The sequence below is a fragment of the Gopherus flavomarginatus genome, chromosome 23 (assembly GCF_025201925.1).
Source record: "Gopherus flavomarginatus isolate rGopFla2 chromosome 23, rGopFla2.mat.asm, whole genome shotgun sequence".
NCBI classification, from domain to species: domain Eukaryota; kingdom Metazoa; phylum Chordata; order Testudines; family Testudinidae; genus Gopherus; species Gopherus flavomarginatus.
The window spans coordinates 12,609,148-12,633,168 of record NC_066639.1 but is presented as its reverse complement, the minus strand read 5'-3'; the positions used below and the strand labels follow the sequence as shown (position 1 = coordinate 12,633,168).

General features: G+C 62.0%; 1 protein-coding gene and 1 long non-coding RNA gene across 14 annotated transcripts in view; one reads left to right on the top strand and one right to left on the bottom strand.

Annotated features, from left to right (window-relative positions):
- LOC127039351 (zinc finger protein OZF-like) overlaps positions 1-24,021 on the bottom strand; it is a 1,232,974-nt gene that overhangs the window by 331,890 nt on the left and 877,063 nt on the right. The window lies entirely within an intron of this gene.
- LOC127039504 (uncharacterized) lies at positions 53-1,290 on the top strand. 3 transcript variants are annotated; one of them, XR_007771071.1, is made up of 4 exons: positions 53-467; positions 580-691; positions 804-915; positions 1,028-1,290. It is a non-coding gene; the product is annotated as an uncharacterized LOC127039504 (long non-coding RNA). The 3 variants fall into 3 exon arrangements; XR_007771073.1 differs by lacking the exon at positions 580-691; XR_007771072.1 differs by lacking the exon at positions 804-915.

The window sequence follows — 24,021 nt, the reverse complement described above, 5'->3', positions numbered from 1 at the left end:
GATGGATGTACTAATTGCCAGGATGTTTGGAAGAAGAGTTAAGCCTATTGTTTTCTCAGGGCTTGTCTACATCAGAAAGTTGCAGCGCTGGTGAGGGAGTTACAGCGCTGCAACTTTGAAGGTGTACACATCTGCAGGGCACCACCAGCGCTGCAACTCCCTGTTTGCAGCGCTGGCCGTACTCCCGTTTTGTCTCGGGTGTAGAGGATCCAGCGCTGGTGATCCAGCGCTGGTAATCCAATGTAGACACTTACCAGCGCTTTTCTTGACCTCCGTGGAAGGAGGAAGCCTCTGGTAATCAAGCGGGTCTCCTTTCCCGGTTTGCTCTCTCGTTCCCGGAGCCCAGAGCAAGCAGGTCTCCTTCCCTGCGGTTTGCTGGGTGGCTCCAGGAACGCGAGAGCAAACCGCGGCGAAGCGGGTCTCCTTTCCCGGTTTGCTCTCTCGTTCCCGGAGCCCCGAGCAAGCAGGTCTCCTTCCCTGCGGTTTGCTGGGTGGCTCCGGGAACGAGAGAGCAAACCGTGGCGAAGCGGGTCTCCTTTCCCGGTTTGCTCTCTCGTTCCCAGAGCCCAGAGCAAGCAGGTCTCCTTCCCTGCGGTTTGCTGGGTGGCTCCGGGAACGCGAGAGCAAACCGCGGCGAAGCGGGTCTCCTTTCCCGGTTTGCTCTCTCGTTCCCGGAGCCCCGAGCAAGCAGGTCTCCTTCCCTGCGGTTTGCTGGGTGGCTCCGGGAACGAGAGAGCAAACCGCGGCGAAGCGGGTCTCCTTTCCCGGTTTGCTCTCTCGTTCCCAGAGCCCAGAGCAAGCAGGTCTCCTTCCCTGCGGTTTGCTGGGTGGCTCCGGGAACGCGAGAGCAAACCGCGGCGAAGCGGGTCTCCTTTCCCGGTTTGCTCTCTCGTTCCCGGAGCCCCGAGCAAGCAGGTCTCCTTCCCTGCGGTTTGCTGGGTGGCTCCGGGAACGAGAGAGCAAACCGCGGCGAAGCGGGTCTCCTTTCCCGGTTTGCTCTCTCGTTCCCAGAGCCCAGAGCAAGCAGGTCTCCTTCCCTGCGGTTTGCTGGGTGGCTCCGGGAACGCGAGAGCAAACCGCGGCGAAGCGGGTCTCCTTTCCCGGTTTGCTCTCGCGTTCCCGGAACCCCCCTTGAAGCCGCCCAACAGCGCTGCAGTGTGGCCACATCTAACACCACTTGCAGCGCTGGTTGCTGTAAGTGTGGCCACTCTGCAGCGCTGGCCCTATACAGCTGTACTAATACAGCTGTAACAACCAGCGCTGCAAAACTTTAGATGTAGACATGGCCTCAGGCTGAAAGGCTGCTGGAAATGTTTAAGAACCTGGGACACGATCCTTCTTCATCTCAGATCTGCTTTGGGTTTCAAGAGGGGGAAACCTTAAGCCACAAGGATTGAGATCCCCAGTCATTGACTGGAGCCACCCTGAATATGGACATTGGATTATAATCTATGGACTATTTCTAAAAGGACTTTTGGCAACTACAAGCTCATCTCTACTTTGTATCTGAACCTCAAAAATTGAATTCAAGTCTATATGTCTATTAATCTTTTAACCAACACTCACTCTCTCTCTTTTCTTTTCTAATAAATTTTAGCTTAGTTAATAAGAATTGGCTATAGCATGTATTTTAGGTAAAATCTAAGTTATAATTGAACCTGGTTATGTGGCTGATCCTTTGGGATCGGAAGTATCTTTTCTTTTATATGATGAAGTAAGATTTTCAGGAATCATCATCATATCTAACAGGTGTGTCTGGACGGAGGCCTGAGGCTGGGTACTTTAAGGGAACTGCGTGGTTTAAACTTCTAAGTAACCAGTGAGATACTACAGAAGCTGTTTTGTGCTGGCTTGGTAAATCTAAATATCGAAATAACCAGCAGCGTTTGGGATTTGTCTGCCCTGTTTTGTTTGCAATTCACTCTGATTGAGTGAGCTGAGCTGGCTCCCGCAGGCAGCACCGTCACACCTACAGCCAGGCTGCAGAGGTCCGGGGGATCTTAGGGGCCTTGGGGTGCACAGATACCCTATGTCCAGGCCATAGCGGTCCCTGGGGGGCTTAGAGAGTTTGGGGAGGACACAGATACCAATCTCCATGCTCTAGGGGTCCCATGGGGGCTTAGAGGGTTCGTGGAGGGCACATATTCCTATATCCAGGCTGTAGGGTTACCAGGGGGGCTTAGGGGGTTAGTGGGGGGCAAAGATACCTACGTCCAGGCTGGAGGCATCCTGGGAGTCTTAGGGGATTTGTGGGGGCCAAAGACACCTATGTCCAGGCTGTAGGGGTACCAGTGGGTTTTAGGGGTTCGAGTGGGCACAGATACGTATGTCCAGGCTGTATCGTTCCCAGGGGGGGTTAGAGGTTTTGTGAGGGGCACAGATATCTACGTCCAGATTGTAGATGTCCCGGGAGGGGGGGTTAGGGGGGTTGTGGGAGTGGAAATACCTATGTCCAGGCTGTAGGGGTTCCTGGGGGCTTAGAGGGTTTCTGAGGGGCACATATACCTACGTGCACACTGGAGTGTCGCAAGGGGCTTATGGAGTCTATATGGGGTAAAGACACCAATGTTCTGGCTGTATAGGTCCCTCGGGGGCTTAGGGGGTTTGTGGGGCCACAGATACCTAAGTTCAGGCTGGAGGGATCTCTGAGTGTCTTAGGTATTTGGCGGGAGGCACAGATACCTACGTCCAGGCTGCAGGGGTCTCGGAGGGGCTTAGGGTCTGTCACGGAGTGTGGGGGAGTCCGGTCCTGCACCCCTCTTCCTGGGACTCACAGTGGCTCTCAGCCAGCCAGTAAAACAGAAGGTTTATTGGACAACAGGAGCGAAGGATACAGCAGAGCTTGGAGGCACAAGCAGGACCCCACAATCAAGTCCTTCTAGGGGTTCAGGAAACTTAGTTCCCAGTTTGGGAATCCCTGAATTCCAACCACCCAGACCAAAACCGAAACTGAACTAACCCAACTCCCTCCAGCTGGCCATTTCCTGTGTCCAGCTTCCCGGGCAAAGGTGCTGACCCCTCCCCCCGCCTAGCTCAGGTTACAGGCTGAGCACGTATCCGGTCCTAAAGTCACCCCCTGCTCTCCCATCCCCCACACAGACAGTCCCTACTCCATCACAGCACCGTGTGGCCACACTGGTTAATGCCCAGAACATTTCCTGCATGGAGCAACAGTGACACTGTGTGGCCATGCAGGGAAATGCACAGAGCATTTCCTGGATGGAGCAACAGTGATTCCATGTGGCCACGCAGGGTAATGCACAGAGCATCACGCCTATGTAGAGGCTGTAGAGATACCTGGGGGGCTTAGGGGTCGTGGGGGGCACAGATAGCTACGTCCAGGCTGGAGACATTCTGGTGGGCATTAGGGGCTTCATGAGGGGCACAAATATCTACGTCAGGGCTGGAGAGGTCCCTGGATGGCTTAGGGGGTTGTGGTGAGCATAGATACATACGTCCAGGCTGTAGTGGTCCCTGGGGGTTTAAGGAGTTGGTAAGGGTCACAGAAACCTACGTATGGTCTGGAGGGGTCCCTGGGGGACTTAAGGGTTTGTGGTTGCGCAGATACCTACGTACCGGTTGGAGGGGGCCCTGGGGAGCTTAGGGGGTTTGTGTGGCGTACACATAGCTATAACCAGGCTGATGGGGGCCCTATGGGTCTTAGAAGGCTGGTGATACCTATGTAGGGACTGGAGAAGTCCTGGGGAGGGCTTTGGGGGTTCCTGGAAGTCACAAATATCTACGTCCAGGCTGGAGGAGTTCTGGGGGTATTAGGGAGTTGTGCGGGGGCACAGATACTTATATCGAGGCTGTAGGGGTCCTGGGGTTGCTTTGGGGCATTTTGGGGTACAGATACCTACTTCCATGCTGTAGGGGTCGCTGGGAGGATCAGTGGGTTCGTGAGGGTGCACAGATATCTACGTCCGGTCTATAGGGATCCTGGGGGGGGCTTAGGGGTTTGTAAGGGGCACAGATACATTCATCCAGGCAAGAGGGGTCCTAGGGACCTTAGGGGGTTCATGCTGGGCACAGATACCTGCATCTAGGCTGGAGGGGTTTTGGGGGTCTTAGGAGGGTTGTGTGGGCACAGATACCTATGTCGATGCTGGAGGGGTCCTGTCATGTCTTAGCGGATTCGTGGGGTCAGAGATACCTACATCTAGGCTGGAGGGGTTCCGGGGGGATTAGGTGTGTTTGGGGGGGGAACAGATACCTACATCCTGATGGTAGGTGGCCCTGGGTAGCTTAGGCGGTTTTTTCGGTCACAGATACAAACATCCATGCCGTAGGGGTCCCGAGGGACTTTGTGGGGCTCTAGGGGTCACAGATACCTACCTACAGTCTGGAAGGTTCCTGTGGGTATTAAGGGGTGTGTGGGGCATACAGATGCCTACATCTGGGCTTGTGGGTTCCCTGGTGAGCTTAGAGGTTTGTGGAGAGCACAGATACCATTATCCAGGCTAGATGGGTCCTGGTGGGATTAGGGGGTTGTGGGGGGCACAGATACCTATGTAAGCAGAAGCAGGATGAACTCTACCCTCACATCTGGTGGTGAATTATGGCAAGTGTGGAAAAGGATTTCAGGGTCTGATCATGTTTGCATAGACACACCCACCGTGCGTGACACGGCCACGGCAGCCTGGGATGGTTACTTTGGCAGCTATGGTATCCCCAGTTTATTTGTTGTTGGGGTGTGAGATGTGGAGTGTTGTTACCCTGATTGTGTGGATGAGGAACTGTGAAACAGCTTTGAGACAGGGATTCTCACCATCAGTTGAGTTGGACTCACTAGACAAGGGAGTGGGCTCCTTGGATGAGCCAGAAACACCAATTACATCTTCTTCTCTTTTAACAGTTGAACAGTAGAGCTGGTTGTTGAATTTCTTAATAACTGAAGATCCAGGTTCCTGAGCTGAAGTCATTGAAGTGCTGTGTTAAATAGTGGGGGAGTTTGAAACAATATTGCAGAGCAGCTGATGGAGAAGAGCAGTTTGTGGAACACTTGGAATGGCTCACGGAGTGAAGTAAGCTAAGCAGTTTTTGGAGACAGCTGGAGCAGATCACAGGTTGGCTGGTAGAGCAGAGCAGCTGGTGGACTGAGCTGAGCAGTTTGTGGGAAAGGTAGAAGCAGAATCCCACGGAGAGGCAGGGCAGACAGCAGTGGACCACGTAAGGTGCCCCTTTCTACCCAGCCTGGCAGGGGGGAAAACCCGGCAGATAGACTCTTGAACTCTGGGGCTGCGGGACTGTGGGTGATTATGGGGTTGCTGGAGTCTTGAAATATTTGAGGTATTGTACTTTGGAGTCTTGGGGTGATTTGGAGATTGCTAGATTCTAGAGCCCAGAGAAAAGGACACGGCCTAGTTGACGTGTTTTCCAAATTTAATGCTATGTTGTTTATCTCACGTTATTAAACATTTTCTGCTATACCCAGATTCTATGATTGCGAGAGGGGAAGTATTGCCTCTTTGAGGCACCTAGGGGTGTGTATGTAAAATTTTCCCATGTCACTGGGTGAGGGCTCGATCTGGTTTGCATTACGTAATGGGGAAGGGACCCCTATGTATTGAACCCAGTCCTTGCTGCTATCAATTCAGCCTGGCAGACGGGTTCCACCTATGTCCAGGCTGAAGGGGTCCCTGGGGGTTTTAGGGGGTTCCTGGGGGGCACAGAGATCTAGGTCCAGGCTGTAGGGGTCCCTGGGGGGCTCAGGGGTTTGGCGGAGGGCACAGATACCTACGTCCCAGCTGCAGGGGTCCCAGAGGGGCTTAGGGGGTGTCATGGAGTGTGGTGGAATCTGGCCCTGCACCCCTCTTCCAGGGACACACAGTGACTCAGCCAGCCAGTAAAACAGAGGGTTGTTTTGGCCAACAGGAACGAAGGATACAGCAGGGCTTTGGGGCACAACCAGGACCCGTCAGTCGAGTCCTTCTGGGGGTTCAGGAAGCTTAGGTCCCAGTTTGGGATTCTCTGAATTCCAACTACCCAGCTCCAAACCAAAACTGAACTAACTCCCTCCAGCCGACCCCTTCCTGTGTCCAGCTTCCCGGGCAAAGGTGCTCACTCTCTCAGCCCTGCCTAGCTCGAGTTACAGGCTTAGGTCCTGTCCCTCACCTAAAGTCATCCCCTGCTCTCCCATCCCCCACACAGACAGTCCCCACTCCATCACAGTAATGCCCAGAGCATTTTGCGCATGGAGCAACAGTAACACTGTGTGGCCATGCAGGGTAATGCCCAGAGCTTTTCCCCCGTGGAGCAACAGTGACACCATGTGGCCATGCAGGGTAATGCACAGAGCATTTCCCCGCATGGAGCAACAGTGACACCGTGTGGACACACAGGGTAATGCACAGAGCATTTCCCCGCATGGAGCAACAGTGACACCGTGTGGCCACACAGGGTAATGCACAGAGCATTTCCTGCATGGAGCAAGAGTGACACCGTGTGGCCACACAGGGTAATACACAGAGCATTTCCTGCATGGAGCAAGAGTGACACCGTGTGGCCATGCAGGGTAATGCACAGAGCATTTCCTGCATGGAGCAAGAGTGGCACCGTGTGGCCATGCAGGGTAATACACAGAGCATTTCCTGCATGGAGCAAGAGTGGCACCGTGTGGCCACGCAGGGTAATACACAGAGCATTTCCCCGCATGGAGCAACAGTGGCACCGTGTGGCCACACAGGGTAATGCACAGAGCATTTCCTGCATGGAGCAACAGTGACACCGTGTGGCCACACAGGGTAATGCACAGAGCATTTCCCCGCATGGAGCAACAGTGACACCGTGTGGCCACACAGGGTAATGCACAGAGCATTTCCCCGCATGGAGCAAGAGTGGCACCGTGTGGCCACGCAGGGTAATGCACAGAGCATTTCCTGCATGGAGCAACAGTGACACCATGTGGTCATGCAGGGTAATGCACAGAGCATTTCCTGCATGGAGCAACAGTGACACCATGTGGCCACACAAGGTAATGCACAGAGCATGACACCTACGTGGAGGCTGTAGAGATCCCTCGAGGGCTTACGGGGGTTCTTAGGGTCACAGATACCTACATCCAGTATGGGCGGGACCCTGGGAGAGTTAGGGGGGTTGTGAGGGGCATAGGTACTTGTGTCCAGGCTGTAGAGGTCCTGGTGGGGATTAAAGGCTTCCTGGAGGACAGCAATATCTACGTCCAGGCTGAAGGGGTCCCTGGATGCTTAGGGGGTTGTGGTGAGCGCAGTAATCCCTGGGGGTATAGGGACTTGGTGAGGGGCACAGATACCTATGTATGTCCTGGAGGGGTCCCTGGGGGGGGGCTTAGTGATAGTGTAGGAGACACAGATACCTACGTCCAGGCTATAGGCATTCTGGGGGGGCTTAGGGCTTTGGGGAGGCACAGATACCTACATCCAGACTGGAGAGGTCCCGGGGGGCTTAAGTGGTTTGTGGGGAGGGGCACAGATATGTACATCCAGGCTGGAGAGGTTCCGGAGAGGATTAGGGGTTTTTGCGGATGGCAGAGATACCTATCTCCATACTCTAGGGGTCCCGGGGGGCTTAGGGTTTTTTGGGAGGCACAGATATCTATGTCCAGGTTGGAGTGGTTCCTGGGGGGTTTAGGGAGTTCCTGGGGGGCACAGATACCTAGGTCCATGCTGTAGGGGTCCCTGGGTGGATTAGGGGTTTTCTGGGTGGCAGAGATACCTACGTCTAGGCTGTAGGGGTCCCTGGGAGGCTTAGGGGGTTTGTGGGGGGCAGCGATACCTACTTCCAGGCAATAGGGCTTCCAGGGGGAATTAGTGTGTTGGGGGGGCACAGATACCTAGGTTCAGGCTGGAGGGTTCCCGGGGGGGGGGCTTAGGCCGTTTGTGTTGGGCACAGATATCTGCATCCAGGCTGGAGGGGTCCCTGGGGGGCTAAAGCGGTTTCTGGTGGGCACAGATAACTACCTCCAGGCTGGAGGGGTTTCTCGGCACTTAGAGGTTGTGGGGGACACAGATACTTCCATCCAGGCTGGAGGGTCCCTGGGGGGCTTAGCGGGTTCATGTGGGGCACAGATACCTAAGTCCAGGCTGGATGGGTCCAGGGGGGGCTTATGGGGTTCAGGGAGCACAGATGCTTATCTGTAGGCTATAGGGGTCCCTGGTGGGCTTAGGGGGTTTTGGGGGGGGCAGATACCTAAGTCCATGCTGTAGGCGTCCCTACAGGTGCTTATGGGTTCGTGGGGTGCACAGATACTTATGTCCAGTCTGGAGGGGACAGGGGGGGTTGGGGTTTCATGAGGGGCACAGATACGAACCTCCAGGCTGTAGGAGTCCCAGGGAGGCTGTGGGGGTACAAATACCTACATCTAGTCTGGAGGGGTCCTGGGGGTTATAGGGGGTTTGTGGGGGGCACAGATACCTAGGTACAGGCTGTCGGTGTCCCGAGGAGATTAGGCGGTTCACTGGGGGCTCAGATACATCCAGGCTGGATGTGTCCCGAGGAGCTTAGGGGGTTTGTGGGGTGCTCAGACACCTGTGTCCAGGCTGTAGGGATCCCTGGGAGGTTAGAGGTTCGTGGGGGTCACAGATAGGGACTTCCAGGCTGAAGGGGTCGCTGGGACGTTTAGGGGGTTTGTGGGAGTACAGATACCTACGTCCAGGCTAAAGGGGTAATGGAGGTGCTTAGGGAATCGGGGCGGACACAGATACCTACGTCCAGGGTCTAGGGGTCCCGAGGGGATTGGGGGTTGAGGGGGGAACAGATGCCTACGTCCTAGCTGAAGGGGTCCTGGGTGGTTTAGGAGGTTCGTTGGAGTCACAGATACCTAAGTCCAGGCTGTAGGGGTTCCTGGGGCATTCGGGGATTTCTGGGGGTCACAGATACCTACGTTCAGACTGGAAGGGTTCCAGAGGGCTTAGGAGATTTATAGGGGGACAGATACCAACATCCTGGCTGTAGGGGTTCCCATGGGGATTAGGTGGTTTATGGGGGGCACAGATTACTCATAGACTCATAGACTCTAGGACTGGAAGGGACCTCGAGAGGTCATCGAGTCCAGTCCCCTGCCCTCATGGGAGGACCAAATACTGTCTAGACCATCCCTAATAGACATTTATCTAACCTACTCTTAAATATCTCCAGAGATGGAGATTCCACAACTTCCCTAAGCAATCTATTCCAGTGTTTAACTACCCTGACAGTTAGGAACTTCTTCCTAATGTCCAACCTAAATCTCCCTTGCTGCAGTTTAAGCCCATTGCTTCTTGTTCTATCATTGGAGGCTAAGGTGAACAAGTTTTCTCCCTCCTCCTGATGACACCCTTTTAGATACCTGAAAACTGCTATCATGTCCCCTCTCAGTCTTCTCTTTTCCAAACTAAACAAACCCAATTCCTTCAGCCTTCCTTCATAGGTCATGTTCTCAAGACCTTTAATCATTCTTGTTGCTCTTCTCTGGACCCTCTCCAATTTCTCCACATCTTTCTTGAAATGTGGTGCCCAGAACTGGACACAATACTCCAGTTGAGGCCTAACCAGCGCAGAGTAAAGCAGAAGAATGACTTCTCGTGTCTTGTTTACAACACACCTGTTAATGCATCCCAGAATCATGTTTTCTTTTTTTGCAACAGTATCACACTGTTGACTCATATTAAGCTTGTGGTCCACTATGACCCCTAGATCTCTTTCTGTCATACTCCTTCCTAGACAGTCTCTTCCCATTCTGTATGTGTGAAACTGATTGTTCCTTCCTAAGTGGAGCACTTTGCATTTATCTTTATTGAACTTCATCCTGTTTACCTCAGACCATTTCTCCAACTTGTCCAGATCATTTTGAATTTTGACCCTGTCCTCCAAAGCAGTTGCAATCCCTCCCAGTTTGGTATCGTCCGCAAACTTAATAAGCGTACTTTCTATGCCAACATCTAAATCGTTGATGAAGATATTGAACAGAACCGGTCCCAAAACAGAACCCTGCGGAACCCCACTTGTTATACCTTTCCAGCAGGATTGGGAGCCATTAACAACTACTCTCTGAGTACGGTTATCCAGCCAGTTATGCACCCACCTTATAGTAGCCCCATCTAAATTGTACTTTCCTAACTTATCTATAAGAATATCATGTGAGACCGTATCAAATGCCTTACTAAAGTCTAGGTATATCACATCCACTGCTTCTCCCTTATCCACAAGGCTCGTTATCCTATCAAAGAACGCTATCAGATTAGTTTGACACGATTTGTTCTTTACAAATCCATGCCGGCTATTCCCTATCACCTTACCACCTTCCAAGTGTTTGCAGATGATTTCTTTGATTACCTGCTCCATTATCTTCCCTGGCACAGAAGTTAAACTAACTGGTCTGTAGTTTCCTGGGTTGTTTTTATTTCCCTTTTTATAGATGGGCACTATATTTGCCCCCTTCCAGTCTTCTGGAATCTCCCCCGTCTCCCATGATTTCTCAAAGATAATAGCTAGAGTCTCAGATACCTCTTCCATTAACTCCTTGAGTATTCTAGGATGCATTTCATCAGGCCCTGGTGACTTGCAGGCATCTAACTTTTCTAAGTGATTTTTTACTTGCTCTTTCCTTATTTTCTCTTCTAAACCTACCCTCTTCCCGTAAGCATTCACTATACTAGACATTCCTTCAGACTTCTCAGTGAAGACCGAAACAAAGAAGTCATTAAGCATCTCTGCGATTTCCAAGTCTCCCTGGAGTTAGGCCACTGGAGCTGGGGTCAGGGCCCCCACGAGTTGGGCCCCTGGAGCAGGAGACAGGCAACGCATGGGTTGGGCCCCTGGAGCTGGGGTCAGGGCCCCTATGGATTGGGCGCCTGGATTTGGGGTCAGGACCCACACGAGTGGGGCAACTAGAGCTCGGGTCAGGGCCTACACTAGTTGGAGCCCTGGAGCTGTAGTCAGGGCCCCCACGAGATCGGCACCTGGAGCTGGGGTCAGGGCCCGCACGGGTTGGGCCCCTGGAGTTGCGGTTAGGGCCCAAGCGGGTTGGGCCCCTGGAGATGGGGTCAGGGCCCCCACGGGTTGGGCAACTGGAGCTGAGGTCAGGGCCCCCACGGGTTAGGCCCCCGGTGCTGGCGTCAGGATCCACACGGGTTGGGCCCCTGGAGCTGGGGTCAGGGCCCACAGGGGTTGGGCCTCTGGAGCTCGGGTCAGGGCCCGCACAGGTTGGACCCCTGGAGCTGAGGTCAGCGCCCCCACGGGTTTGGCCCCTGGAGCTGGGGTCAGGGCCTGCACGTGTTGGGCCCGTGGAGTTGGGGTCAGGGCAAGCTCTTGTGGGGCCCCTGGGGCTGGGGTCAGGGGCCGAACGGGTTGGGCCCCTGGAGCTGGGGTCATGGCCCCCACGGGTTAGGCCCCTGAAGCTGGGGTAAGGGCCCCCATGGGTTGGGCCCCTGGAGCTGGGGTCAAGTCCCCCACAGGTTGGGCCCCTGGAGTTGGGGTCAGGACCCACACGGTTTGGGTCCCTGGAGCTGGGGTCAGGGCCCGCAAGGGTTGGGCAACTGGAGCTGTGGTCAGGGCCTCCACGGGTTGGGCATCTGGAGTTGGGGTCAGGCCCGCACGGGTTAGGCCTCTGGAGCTGGGGTCAGGGCCCCCACGGGTGGCGTCCGGGAGCTGGGGTCAGGGCCCGCACAGGTGGGGCATCTGGAGCTGGGGTTAGGGTGCGCACAGGTTGGGCCACTGGAGCTGGAGTCATGGCCCCCACGGGTTGGGCCACTGGAGCTGGGGTCTTGGCCCCCACGGGTTGGGCCCCTGACCTGGGGTCAGCACCTCCATGGATTGGGCCACTGGAACTGTGGTCAGAGCCTGCACGGGTTGGGACCCTGGAGCTGGGGTCAGGGCCCCCACGGGTTGGGCCCCTGGAGCTGGGGTCAGGGCTCCCACGGGTTGGGCCCCTGGAGCTGGGGTCAGGACCCACTCGGGTGGGGCCCCTGGAGCTGGGGTCAGGGCACCCACGAGTTTGGCCCTTGAGGTTGGGGTCAGGGCCCCCACGAGTTCGGCGCCTGGAGCTGGGGTCAGGGCCCGCACGGGTTTGGCCACTGGACCTGGGGTCAGGGCCCCCACGAGTTCGGCGCCTGTTGCTGGGGTCAGGGCCCGCACGCGTGGGGCCCCTGGAGCTGTTGTTAGGGCCCGAACGGGTTGGGACCCTGGAGCTGGGGTGATGGTCCCCACGGGTTGGGCCCTTGGAGCTGGGGTCAGGGCAAGCACTTGTGGGGCCCCTGGAGCTGGGGTTAGGGCACGAACGGGTTGGGCCCCTGGAGCTGGGGTGATGGTCCCCACGGGTTGGGCCCTTGGAGCTGGCTTAAGGGCCCCCACGGGTTAGGCCCCTGGAGCTGGGGTCAAGGCCCCCATGTGTTGGGCCCCTGGAGTTGGGGTCAGGGCCCGCACGGGTTAGGCCCCTGGAGCTGGGGTTAAGGCCCCCATGGGTGGGGTCCGGGTGCTGGGGTCAGGGCCCTCACTGGTGGGGCATCTGGAGCTGGGGTTAGGGCGCGTACGGGTTGGGCCACTGTAGCTGGGGTCATTGCCCCCACGGGTTGGGCCCCTGGAGGAGGGCCTGACCCCAGCTCCAGGGCCCAACCTGTGCGAACCCTCACCCCAACTCCCCGGGCCCAACCCGTGGGGGCCCTGACCCCAACTCCCCGGGCCCAACCCGTGTGGGCCATGACCCCAGCTCCAGAGGCCAAACCAGTGGGGGCCTTGACCCCAGCTCCAGGCGCCGAACTCGTGGGGTCCTGACGCCACCCTCAAGAACTCAACCCGTGGGGGCCCTGACGCCAGCTCCACGGCCTAACCCGTGGGGGCCATGGCTCCAGCTCCAGAGGCCCAACCCGTGCGCGCCCTAACCCCAGCTCCAGATGCCCCACCTGTGCGGGCCCTGACCCCAGCTCCTGGACCCCACCCGTGGGGGCCCTGACCCCAGCTCCAGAGGCCCAACCCGTGCGGGCTCTGACCCCAACTCCAGGGGCCCAACCCGTCGGGGCCCTGACCCAAGCTCCAGGGGCCCAACCCGTGCGGGCCATGAACCCAGCTCCAGGGGCCCAACCGTGCGGGCCCTTACCCAAGCTCCAGGGGCACAATCCGTGTGGACCCAGACCCCAGCTCCAGGGGCCCAACCCGTGGGGGCCCTGACCCCAGCTCCAGGGGCGCAGAGCATGCGGACCCTGCCCCCAGCTCCAGGGGCCGAAATCTTGGGGGCCCTGAGCCCAACCTCAAGGGCCCAACACGTGTGGGTCCTGATCCCAGCTCCAGGGGCCCATCCCGTGCGGACCCTGATTCCACCTCCAGAAACCCAACACGTGTGGGTCCTGACCCCAGCTCCAGAGGCCCAACCTGTAGGCGCCCTGACCCCAGCTCCAGGGCCCAAACCCGTGGGGTCCCTGACCGCAGCTCCAGGGGCCCAAGTCGTGGGGGCCCTGACCCCAGCTCCAGGGGCCCAACCCGTGCGGGGCCTGACTCCTGCTCCAGGGGCCCAACCCGTGGTGGCCCTGACCCCAACTCCCCGGGCCCAACCCGTGTGGGCCATGACCCCAGCTCCAGAGACCAAACCAGTGGGGGCCTTGACCCCAGCTCCAGGCGCCGAACTCGTGGGGTCCTGACGCCACCCTCAAGAACTCAACCCGTGGGGGCCCTGACGCCAGCTGCACGGCCTAACCCGTGGGGGCCATGACTCCAGCTCCAGAGGCCCAACCCGTGCGCGCCCTAAACCCAGCTCCAGATGCCCCACCTGTGCGGGCCCTGACCCCAGCTCCCGGACCCCACCCGTGGGGGCCCTGACCCCAGCTCCAGAGGCCCAACCCGTGGGGGCCCTGATCCCAGCTCCAGGAGCGCAGACCATGCGGGCCCTGCCCCCAGCTACAGGGGCCGAAATCGTGGGAGCCCTGAGCCCAACCTCAAGGGCCCAACCCGTGCGGGTCCTGATCTCAGCTCCAGGGGCCCATCCCATGCGGACCCTGATCCCACCTCCAGAAACCCAACACGTTTGGGTCCTGACCCCAGCTCCAGAGGCCCAACCTGTAGGCGCCCTGACCCCAGCTCTAGGGCCCAAACCCGTGGGGTCCCTGACCGCAGCTCCAGGGGCCCAATCCGTGGGGGCCCTGACCCCAGCTCCAGGGGAACAACCCGTGCGGGGCCTGACTCCTGCTCCAGGGGCCCAACCCGTGGTGGCCCTGACCCCAGCTCCAGGGGCCCAAACCGTTGGGGTCCTGACCCCAGGTCCAGGTGCCCAGCCCCTGCGAGCCCTGACCTCAGCTCCAGGGGCACAACCAGCGAGTCCCCTAACCCCAGCTCCAGGGGTCCAACCCGTGCGGGGCCTCACCCCAGTTCCAGAGGCCCAACCGATGCGTCCCTCACCCCATCTCCCGGGGCCGAACTCGTGTGGGCCCTGACCCCTGCTCCAGGGGCCAAACCTGTGGGGGCCCTGACCCCAGTTCCTGGGGCCCAACCCTTGCGGGCGATGAACCCAGCTCCAGGGCCCCAACCGTGCGGGCCCTTACCCAAGCTCCAGGGGCACAATCCGTGTGGACCCAGACCCCAGCTCCAGTGGTAAACCCGTGGGGGCCCTGACCCCAGCTCCAGGGGCCCAGACCATGCGGGCCCTCCCCCCAGCTCCAGGGGCCGAAATCGTGGGGGCCCTGACCCCAGCTCCAGGGGCCACACCCGTGGGGGCCCTGACCCCAGCTCCAGGGGCCTAACCAGTGTGGGCCCTGACCCCCGCTCCAGGTGCCCCAACAGTGGGGGCCCTGAGACCAGCTCCAAGGGCCCAACCCGTGCGATCCCTGACCCGACCTCCAGGGGCTCCACCCCTGGGGGCCCTGACCCAAGCTCCAGGGGCCCAAACCGTGGGGGCCCTGATCCCAACTGCAGAGGCCCCACCCATGGGGGCCCTGACCCTAGCTCAAGGGGCCCCACCCTTGCTCGCCCTGACCGCAGTTCCAGGGGCCCCACCCGTGCAGGCCCTGACCCCAGCTCCAGTGGCCCCACCCATGGGGGCCCTGATCCCAGCTCCAGGGGCCTTACCCGTGCGGGCCCTGACCCTAGCTCCAGGGGCCGAACTCGTGGGATCCTTGACCCCAGCTCCAGGGGCCCAACCTGTGTTGGTCCTGACCCCAGCTCCAGGGGCCCAACCCGTAGGTGCCCTGACACCAGCTCCAGGGCCCAAACCCGTGCGGGTCCTGACCGCAGCTACAGGGGCCCAATCCAAGCAGGCCGTAACCGCAGCTCCAGGGGCCCAACCTGTGGGGGTCCTGACCCCAGTTCCAGGTGCCCAACCCCTGCGGGCCCTGACCCCAGCTCCAGAGGCTCAGCCCGTGGGGGCCCTGGCCACAGCTGCAGTTACCCAACCCGTGGGGGCCCTGACCCTATCTGCAGGGGCACAACCCGTTCGTGCCCTGACCCCACCTTCAGGGACCAGACCCGTGCGTCCCCTAACCCCAGTTCCAGGGGCCCAACCCGTGGAGGACGTGAACCCAGCTCCAGGGGCCACAACCGTGGAGGCCCTGACCCCAGCTCCAGAGACCCCACCCGTCTCGGCCCTGACCACAGATCCAGGGGCCCAATCCATGGGGGTCTGGAACCCGGCTCCAGAGCCCCAACCCGTGCGGGTCCTGACCCCAGGTCCAGGGACAACTCCCGTGGCGGCCCTGACCCCAGCTCCAGGGGCCCAACCCGTGCGGGCCCTGACCCCAGCTCCAGGGGCTAAATCCGTGAGGGCCCTGACCCCAGCTCCAGGGGCCCCACCAGTGCGGGCTCTGACCCGAGCTCCTGGGGCCCAACCCGTGGGAGCCCTATCCCCAGCTCCAGGGGTCTGACCCGCGCAGGCCCTTTCCCCAGCTCGAGGGACCCAACCCGCAGGGGCCCAGACCCCAGGTCCAGGGGCCCAACCCGTGCGGGTCGTGACCCGAGCTCCAGGGGCCACACCCGTGGGGAGCTTGACCCCAGCTCTAGAGGCTCAACCCATGTTGCCTCTGACCCCAGCTCCAGGCGCCCAACCCGTGTTGGCCCTGTCCCCAGCTCCAGGGGCCCCACCCGTCTTGGCCCTGACCCAAGCTCCAGGGGCACAACCCGTGGGGGCCCTGACACCAGCTCCAGGGGACCAACCCATGCGGGCCCTGACCGCAGCTCCAGGGGCCCAATCCGTGGGGGCTGTGACCCCAGCTCCATGAGCTCCACCCGTAGGGGCCCTGACCCCAACTCCAGGGGCCCAACCTATGCGGGCCCTGACTCCAGCTCCTGCGGGGCCACCCGTGGGGGCACTCACCCCAGCTCCAGGGCCCCAACCCGTGTGGACCCTGACCCCAACTCCAGGGGCCCAACCCGTTCGGGCCCTGACACTCGCTCCAGTGGCCTATCCTGTGCGGGCCGTCACTCCTGCTCCACGGGCACAACCCGTGCGTGCCCTCATCTCTGCTCCAGGGGCCCAACCCCTAGGGCCCTCAACCCAAGCTGCAGGGGCCCAACCCCCCAGGGCCCCAACCGAAGCTCCAGGGGCCCAACCCCTGGAGGCCTCAACCCCAGCTCCAGAGGCCCAACCCCTGGGGGCCCCAACCGCAGCTTCAGGGACCCAACCCCTGGGGGCCCCAACTGCAGCTCCAGGGCCTCAACCCCTGGGGACCCCAACCCCAGCTCCAGGGGCCCAGCCCCGTGGGCCCCAACCGTAGCTCGAGGGGACTAACCCCTCAGAGCAAAAACCCCAGCAATAGGGGCGCAGCCCCTGGAGACCCCAACCCCAGTTCCAGGGGCCCAACCCCTGGGGGCCCCAACCGTAGCTCCAGGGGCCCAACCCCTGGGGCCACAAGCCCAGCGCCAGGGGCCCAAACCCTGCGGGCCCCAACGTCAGCAATAGGGGCCCTACCCCTGGGGGCCCCAATCTCAGCTCCAGGGGTCCAACCCCTGGGGGCAACAACCATAGCTCCAGGGCCCCAACCCTTGGGGGCCCTAACCTCAGCTCCAGGGGCCCAACCCCTGGGGGCTCCAACCGTAGCTTCAGGGGCCCAACTCCTGGGGGCCCGAACCGCAGCAATAGGGGCCCAACCCCTGGGGGCCCCAACCCCAGCTCCATGTGCCCAACCCCTGGGGGCCCCAACCGTAGCTGCAGGAACCCAACCCCTGGGGGTCCCAACCCCAGCTCCAGGTGCCCAACCCCTGGGGGCCCCAACCCCAGCTCCAGGGGGCCAAACCCTGGGGAGCACCAACCCCAGCTCCAGGGGCCCAATCCCTTGGGCCCTCAACCCCACGTCCAGGGGCCCAACCCCTGAGGGCCCCAACCCCAGCTCCAAGGCCCAACCCCTGGGGGCCCGAACCCCAGGTCCAGGGGCCTAACCCCTGGTGGCCCCAACCCCAGGTCCAGGGACCCAAACCCTGGGGACCACAACCGTAGCTCCAGGGGCCCAACCCCTGGGGGTCCGAACCCCAGCAATAGGGGCCCAACCCCTGGAGGCCACAACCCCAGCTCCAGGGGCCCAACCCCTGGGGGCCCCAACCGTAGCTCCAGGGGCCCAACTCCTGGGGGCCTCAACCCCAGCAATAGGGGTCCAACCCCTGGGAGCCCTAACCGTAGCTCCAGGGTCCCAAACCCTGGGGGACTCAACCCCAGCTCCAGGGTCCCATCCTCTGGGGACGCCAACCATTGCTCCAGGGGCCCTACCCCTCGGGGCCCCAACCTCAGCTCCAGGGGCCCAACGCCTGGGGGCCCCAACCCCAGCTCCAGGGGTCCAAATCCTGGGGGTCCCACTCCCAGCTCCAGGGGCCCAACCCCTGAGGGGCCCCAACACCAGCAATAGGGTCTCAACCACTGGGGGCCCCAACCCCACCTCCCGGGTCCCAACCCCAGCTCCAGGGGCCCAACCCCTGGGACCCCAACCATAGGTCCACGGGCCCAACCCCTGGGGGCCCCAACCGTAGCTCCAGGGGCCCAGCCCCTGGGGGCCCGAACCCTAGCTCCAATGGCCCAACCCCTGGGGGTCCCAACCGTAGATCCAGGGGACCAACCTCTGGGGGCCCCAACCATAGCTCCAGAGGCCCAACCCCGGGGAACCCCAACCCCAGCAATAGGGGCTCAGTCCCTTCGGGCCCCAACCCCAGCTCCAGGGGCCCAACCCCTGGAGGCCCCAACTGTAGCTCCAAGGGCCCAACCCCTGGTGGACCCAACCCCAGCAATATGGGCCCAACCCCTGGGGGCCCCAACCCCAGCTCCAGGGGCCCAACCCCTGGGGGCCCTAACCGTAGTTCCAGGGGTCCAGTCCCCGGGGGCCCCAACCCCAGCAATAGGGGCCCAAACCCTGGGGGCCCCAACTCCAGCTCCAGGGGCCCAACCCCTGGGGGCGGAGCCGTAGCTCCAGGGGCCCAACCTCTGGGGGTCCCAACCATAGCTTCAGGGGCCCAAACCCTGGGGATCCCAAACCCAGCAATAGAGGCCCAACGCCTGGGGGCGCCAACCCCAGCTCCAGGGGCCCAACCCCTGGTGGCCCTAAAAGTAGTTCCAAAGGCCCAACCCCTGGAGACCCCAAGACCAGCTCCAGGGGCCCAACCCCTGGAGGCCCCAAAAGTAGCTCCAGGGGCCCAACCCCTGGGGGCCCCAACTGTGGCTTCAGAGGCCCAACCCCTGGGGGCCCAACACCAGCAATAGGGGCCCAACCCCTGGGGCCCCAACCATAGCTCCACGTCCCAACCCCGGGGGGCCCCAACCCCAGCAATAGGGGCCCAGACCCTGGGGGCCCCAACCCCTGCTCCAGGGGACCAACCCATGGGAGCCCCAACCGTAGTTCCAGGGGCTCAAACCCTGGGGGCCACAACCCCAGCAACAGGGCCCCAAACCCTGGGGGCCACAACCCCAGCTCCAGGGACAAAACACCTGGGGGCCTCAGCCCCAGCAATTGGGGCCAAACCCAGGGGAGCCCCAACCTCAGCTCCAGGGGCCCAACCCCTGGGGGTCCCAACCGTAAATCCAGGAGCCCAACCCCTAGGGGCCACAACCCCAGCAATAGGGCCCCAAACCCTGGGGGCCACAACCCCAGTTAGAGCGGCCCAACCCTTCGTGGCCTCAATCCCAGCTCCAGGGGCACAACCCCTGGGGGCCCCAACCGTAGCTCCAGGGGCCCAACCCCTGGTTGCCCCAACCCCAGCTCCAGGGGCCCAAGTCCTGGGGGCCCCAACCGTAGCTCCAGGGGTCCAACTCCTGGGGGCCCCAACCCCAGCTCCAGGGGCCCAACCCCTGGGGCCTCAAATGTAGCTCCAAGGTCCCAACCCCTGGGGGCCCCAACCCCAGCTCCAGGGGCTCAAACCCTGGGGGCCCCAACCGTGGCTCCAGGGGCCCAACCCCTGAGGCCCCAACCCCAGCTCCAGGGGTCTAAACCCTGGGGCCCTCAACCACAGCTCCAGGGGCCCAACCCCAGGGGGCCACAACCCCAGCAATAGGGGCCCAGCCCCTGGGGGCCCCAACCCCAGCTCCAGAGGCCCAAACCCTGCGGCCCTCAACCTCAGCTAAAGGGGCCCAACCCGTCGGGACAGCAACCGTAGCTCCAGGGACCAAACCTGTGAGCCCCAACCCCAGCTCCAGGGGCCCAACGCCTGGGGGCCCCAACCCCAGCTCCAATGGCCCAACCCCTAGGGATCCCAACCTTAGCTCCAGGGGCCCAACCCCTTGGGGTCTCAACCCGAGCTCCAAGGGCCGAACCCCTGGGGCCCAAACCGTAACTCCAGGGATCCAACCCCTGGAGCCCCAACACCACCTCCAAGGGCCCAACCCCTGGGGTCCTTAACCCCAGCTCAAGGTGCCCAACCCCTGGGGGCCCCAACTGTAGCTCCAGCGGCCCAACCCCTGGGGGCCTCAACCCCAGCTCCAGGGTCCCAAACCCTGGGGGCCGCAACCCCAGCAATATGGGCCCAGACCCTGGGGGCCCCAACCCCAGCTCCAGGGACCCAATCCCTGGAGACTCCAACCGTAGCTCCAGGGGCCCAACCCCTTGGGGTCTCAACCCGAGCTCCAAGGGCCGAACCCCTGGGGCCCAAACCGTAACTCCAGGGATCCAACCCCTGGAGCCCCAACACCACCTCCAAGGGCCCAACCCCTGGGGTCCTTAACCCCAGCTCAAGGTGCCCAACCCCTGGGGGCCCCAACTGTAGCTAAAGCGGCCCAACCCCTGGGGGCCTCAACCCCAGCTCCAGGGTCCCAAACCCTGGGGGCCGCAACCCCAGCAATATGGGCCCAGACCCTGGGGGCCCCAACCCCAGCTCCAGGGACCCAATCCCTGGAGACTCCAACCGTAGCTCCAGGGGCCCAACCTCTGGGGGCTCCATCCATAGCTACAGGGGACCAATCCCTGGGGGCCCCAACCGTAGCTCCAGGGGTCAACTCCTGGGAGCCCAAGCCCCAGCAATAGGAGCCCAACCCCTGGGGGCACCAACCGTAGCTCCAGGGACCAATCTCTGGGAGCCCCAAACCCAGCTCCCGGGACCCAACCCCTGGGGGCCGCAACCCCAGCAATAGGGGCCCAGCCCCTGGGGGCCCCAACCCCAGCTCCAGGGGCCCAAACCCTGCGGCACTCAACCCCAGCTAAAGGGGCCCAAACCGTCGGGACAGCAACCGTAGCTCCAGGGACCAAACCCTGTTAGCCCCAACCCCAGCTTCCGGGGCCCTACCCGGGGGCCCCAATCCCAGCTCCAGAGGCCCAACCCCTGGTGGCCCCAACACCAGCTCCAGGAGCTCAACCCCTGCGGGCCCCAACACCAGTCACACGGGCTCAACCCCAGAGCTCCCGAACCATATCTTCAGGGGCCCAACACCTGAGCGCCCGAACCATAGCTCCAGGGGCCCAACCACAGAGCACCCGAAACATGGCTCCAGGAGCCCAACCCCTGGGGTCCCCAAGACGACTTCCAGGGGCCCAACCCATGAGCGCTCGAACCATAGCTCCAGGAGTGTAATCCCCGGGGGCCCCAACCCTAGCTCCAGAGGCCCAACCCCTGGGCCCCTCGACTCCAGCTCCAGGGACCCAACCCCTGAGCACGCGAACCATAGCTCCTGGGGCCGAACCCCTTAGCGCCCGAACCATTCCTCCAGGGGCCCAAACCCTGAGTGCCCGAACCATAGCTCCAAGAGCCCAACCCCTGAGCGCCCGAACCATTGCTCCAGGGGCCCAAACCCTGAGTGCCCGAACCATAGCTCCAGGGGCCTAACCCCTGGGGCCCCAACACCAGCTCCAGGGGCCCAACCCCTGAGTGCCCGAACAATACCTCCAGGGGCCTAACCCCTGGGGGCCACAACACCAGCTCCAGGGGCCCAACCCCTTAGCTCCCGAACCATATCTCCAGGGGAAAACACCTGGGGGCCCCCACCCCTGCTCCAAGGGCTCAACCCCTGAGCGCCTGAACCATGGTTCCAGGGGTCTAACCCCTGGGGGCCCCAACCCCAGATCCAGAAGCCCAACCCCTGGGGGCTCCAACACCAGCTCCACAGTCCCAACCCCTGAGCGCCCGATCCAAAGCTCCAGTGGCCTAACCCCTGGGGCCCCAACACCAGCTCCAGGGGCCCAACCCCTGGGGGTCACAACACCAGCTCCAGGAGCCCAACCCCAGAGCGCCCGAACCATAGCTCCAGGGATCCAACCCCTGAGCGCCCGAATCATAGCTCCAGGGGCCTAACCCCCGGGGGCTCCAACCCCAGCTCCAGGGGCCCAACCCCTGGTGGCCCCAACACCAGCTCCAGGAGCTCAACCCCTGCGGGCCCCAACACCAGTCACACGGGACCAACCCCAGAGCTCCCGAACCATATCTCCAGGGGCCCAACCCCTGAGCGCCCGAACCATAGCTCCAGGGGCCCAACCACAGAGCGCCCGAACCATGGCTCCAGGTGCCCAACCCCTGGGGGCCCCAACACGACTTTCAGGGGCCCAACCCATGAGCGCTCGAACCATAGCTCCACGGGTGTAATGCCCGGGGGCCCTAACCCTAGCTCCAGAGGCCCAACCCCTGGGCCCCTCGACTCCAGGTCCAGGGACCCAACACCTGAGCACGCGAACCATAGCTCCTGGGGCCGAACCCCTTAGCGCCCGAACCATTCCTCCAGGGGCCCAAACCCTGAGTGCCCGAACCATAGCTCCAAGGGCTTAACCCCCTGAGCGCCCGAACCATTGCTCCAGGGGCCCAAACCCTGAGTGCCCGAACCATAGCTCAAGGGGCCTAACCCCTGGGGCCCCAACCCCAGCTCCAGGGGCCCAACCCCTGGGGGCCCCAACACCAGCTCCAGGGACCCAACCCCTGAGTGCCCGAACAATACCTCAAGGGGCCTAACCCCTGGGGGCCACAACACCAGCTCCAGAGGCCCAACCCCTTAGCTCCCGAACCATATCTCCAGGGGAAAACCCCTGGGGGCCCCCACCCCTGCTCCAAGGGCTCAACCCCTGAGCGCCCGAACCATGGTTCCAGGGGTCTAACCCCTGGGGGCCCCAACCCCAGATCCAGAAGCCCAACCCCTGGGGGCTCCAACACCAGCTCCACAGTACCAACCCCTGAGCGCCCGATCCAAAGCTCCAGTGGCCTAACCCCTGGGGCCCCAACACCAGCTCCAGGGGCCCAACCCCTGGGGGCCACAACACCAGCTCCAGGAGAACAACCCCAGAGCGCTCGAACCATAGCTCCAGGGGCCCAACCCCTGAGCGCCCCAACCATAGCTCCAGGGGCCTAACCCCTGGGGCCCCAGTACCAGCTTCAGGGGCCCAACCCCTGGGGGCCCCAAAACCAGCTCCAGGGGCCGAACCCCTGAGCGCCCGAACCATAGCTCCAGGGGCCTAACCCCTGGGGCCCCAACCCCAGCTCCAGGGATCCAACCCCTGGGGGCCCCAACACCAGCTCCAGGGGCCTAACCCCTGAGGGCCCGAACCATAGCTCCAGGGGCCTAACCCCTGGGGGTCCCCACCCCAGCTCCAAGGGTCCAACCCCTGAGCGCCCGAACCATAGCTCCAGGGGTCTAACCTCTGGGGGACCCAACCCCAGCTCCAGAGGCTCAACCCCTGGGGGCCCCAACAGCAGCTCCAGGAGCCCAACGCCTGAGCCCCCGAACCATAGCTCCAGGGTCCTAACCCCCGGGCGCCCCAACCCCAGCTCCAGGGGCCCAACCCCTTGGGCCCTCTACCCCAGCTCCAGGGCCCCAACCCCTCATTGCCAGAACCATAGCTCCAGGGGCCTAACCCCCGGGGGCCCCAACCCCAGCTACAAGGGCCCAACCCCTGAGCGCCCGAACCATAACTACAGGGGCCTAATCCCTGGGGGCCCCAACACCAGCTGCAGGGACCCAACCCCTGAGCGCCCGAACCATAGCTCCTGGGGCCCAACCCCTGAGCGCCCGAACCATAGCTCCAGGGGCCTAACCCCTTGGGCGCCAACACAAGCTCCAGTGGCCCAACCCCTGGGGGCCCGAACACCAGCTCCAGGGGCCCAACCCCTGAGCGCAAGAACCATAGCTCCAGGGGCCTAACCCCTGTGGGCCCCAACACCAGCTCCACGGGCCCAACCCCTGATTCCCCGAACAATACCTACACTTGCCTAACCCCTCGGGGCCCCAACATCAGCTCCAGGGGCCCAGCCCCTGAGCGCCCGAACCATAGCTCCGGGGGACGAAACCCTGGAGGCCCCAACACCAGCTACAGGGGCCACACCCCTGGGGCCCTCGACCTCAGCACCAAGGGCCCAACCCCTGAGTGCCCGAAACATAGCTCCAGGGACCTTACCCCGGGGGCCCCAACACCAGCTCCAGGGTCCCAACCCCTGGGGGCCCCAACCCAGCTCCAAGGGCCCAACTCCTGAGCGCCCGAACCATAGCTCCAGGGGTCTAACCCCTGGGGGCCCCAACCCCAGCTTCAGGGACCCAACTCCTGGGGGCCCCAACACCAGCTTCAGGGGCCCAAACCCTGGGGCCCCAACCCTAGCTCCAGGGGCCCAACCCTTGAGAGCCCGAACCATAGGCTCCAGGGGCCGAAACCCAGGGGGCCCCAACCCCAGCTCCAGGGGCCCATCCCCTCGGGGCCCCAGCACTAGCTC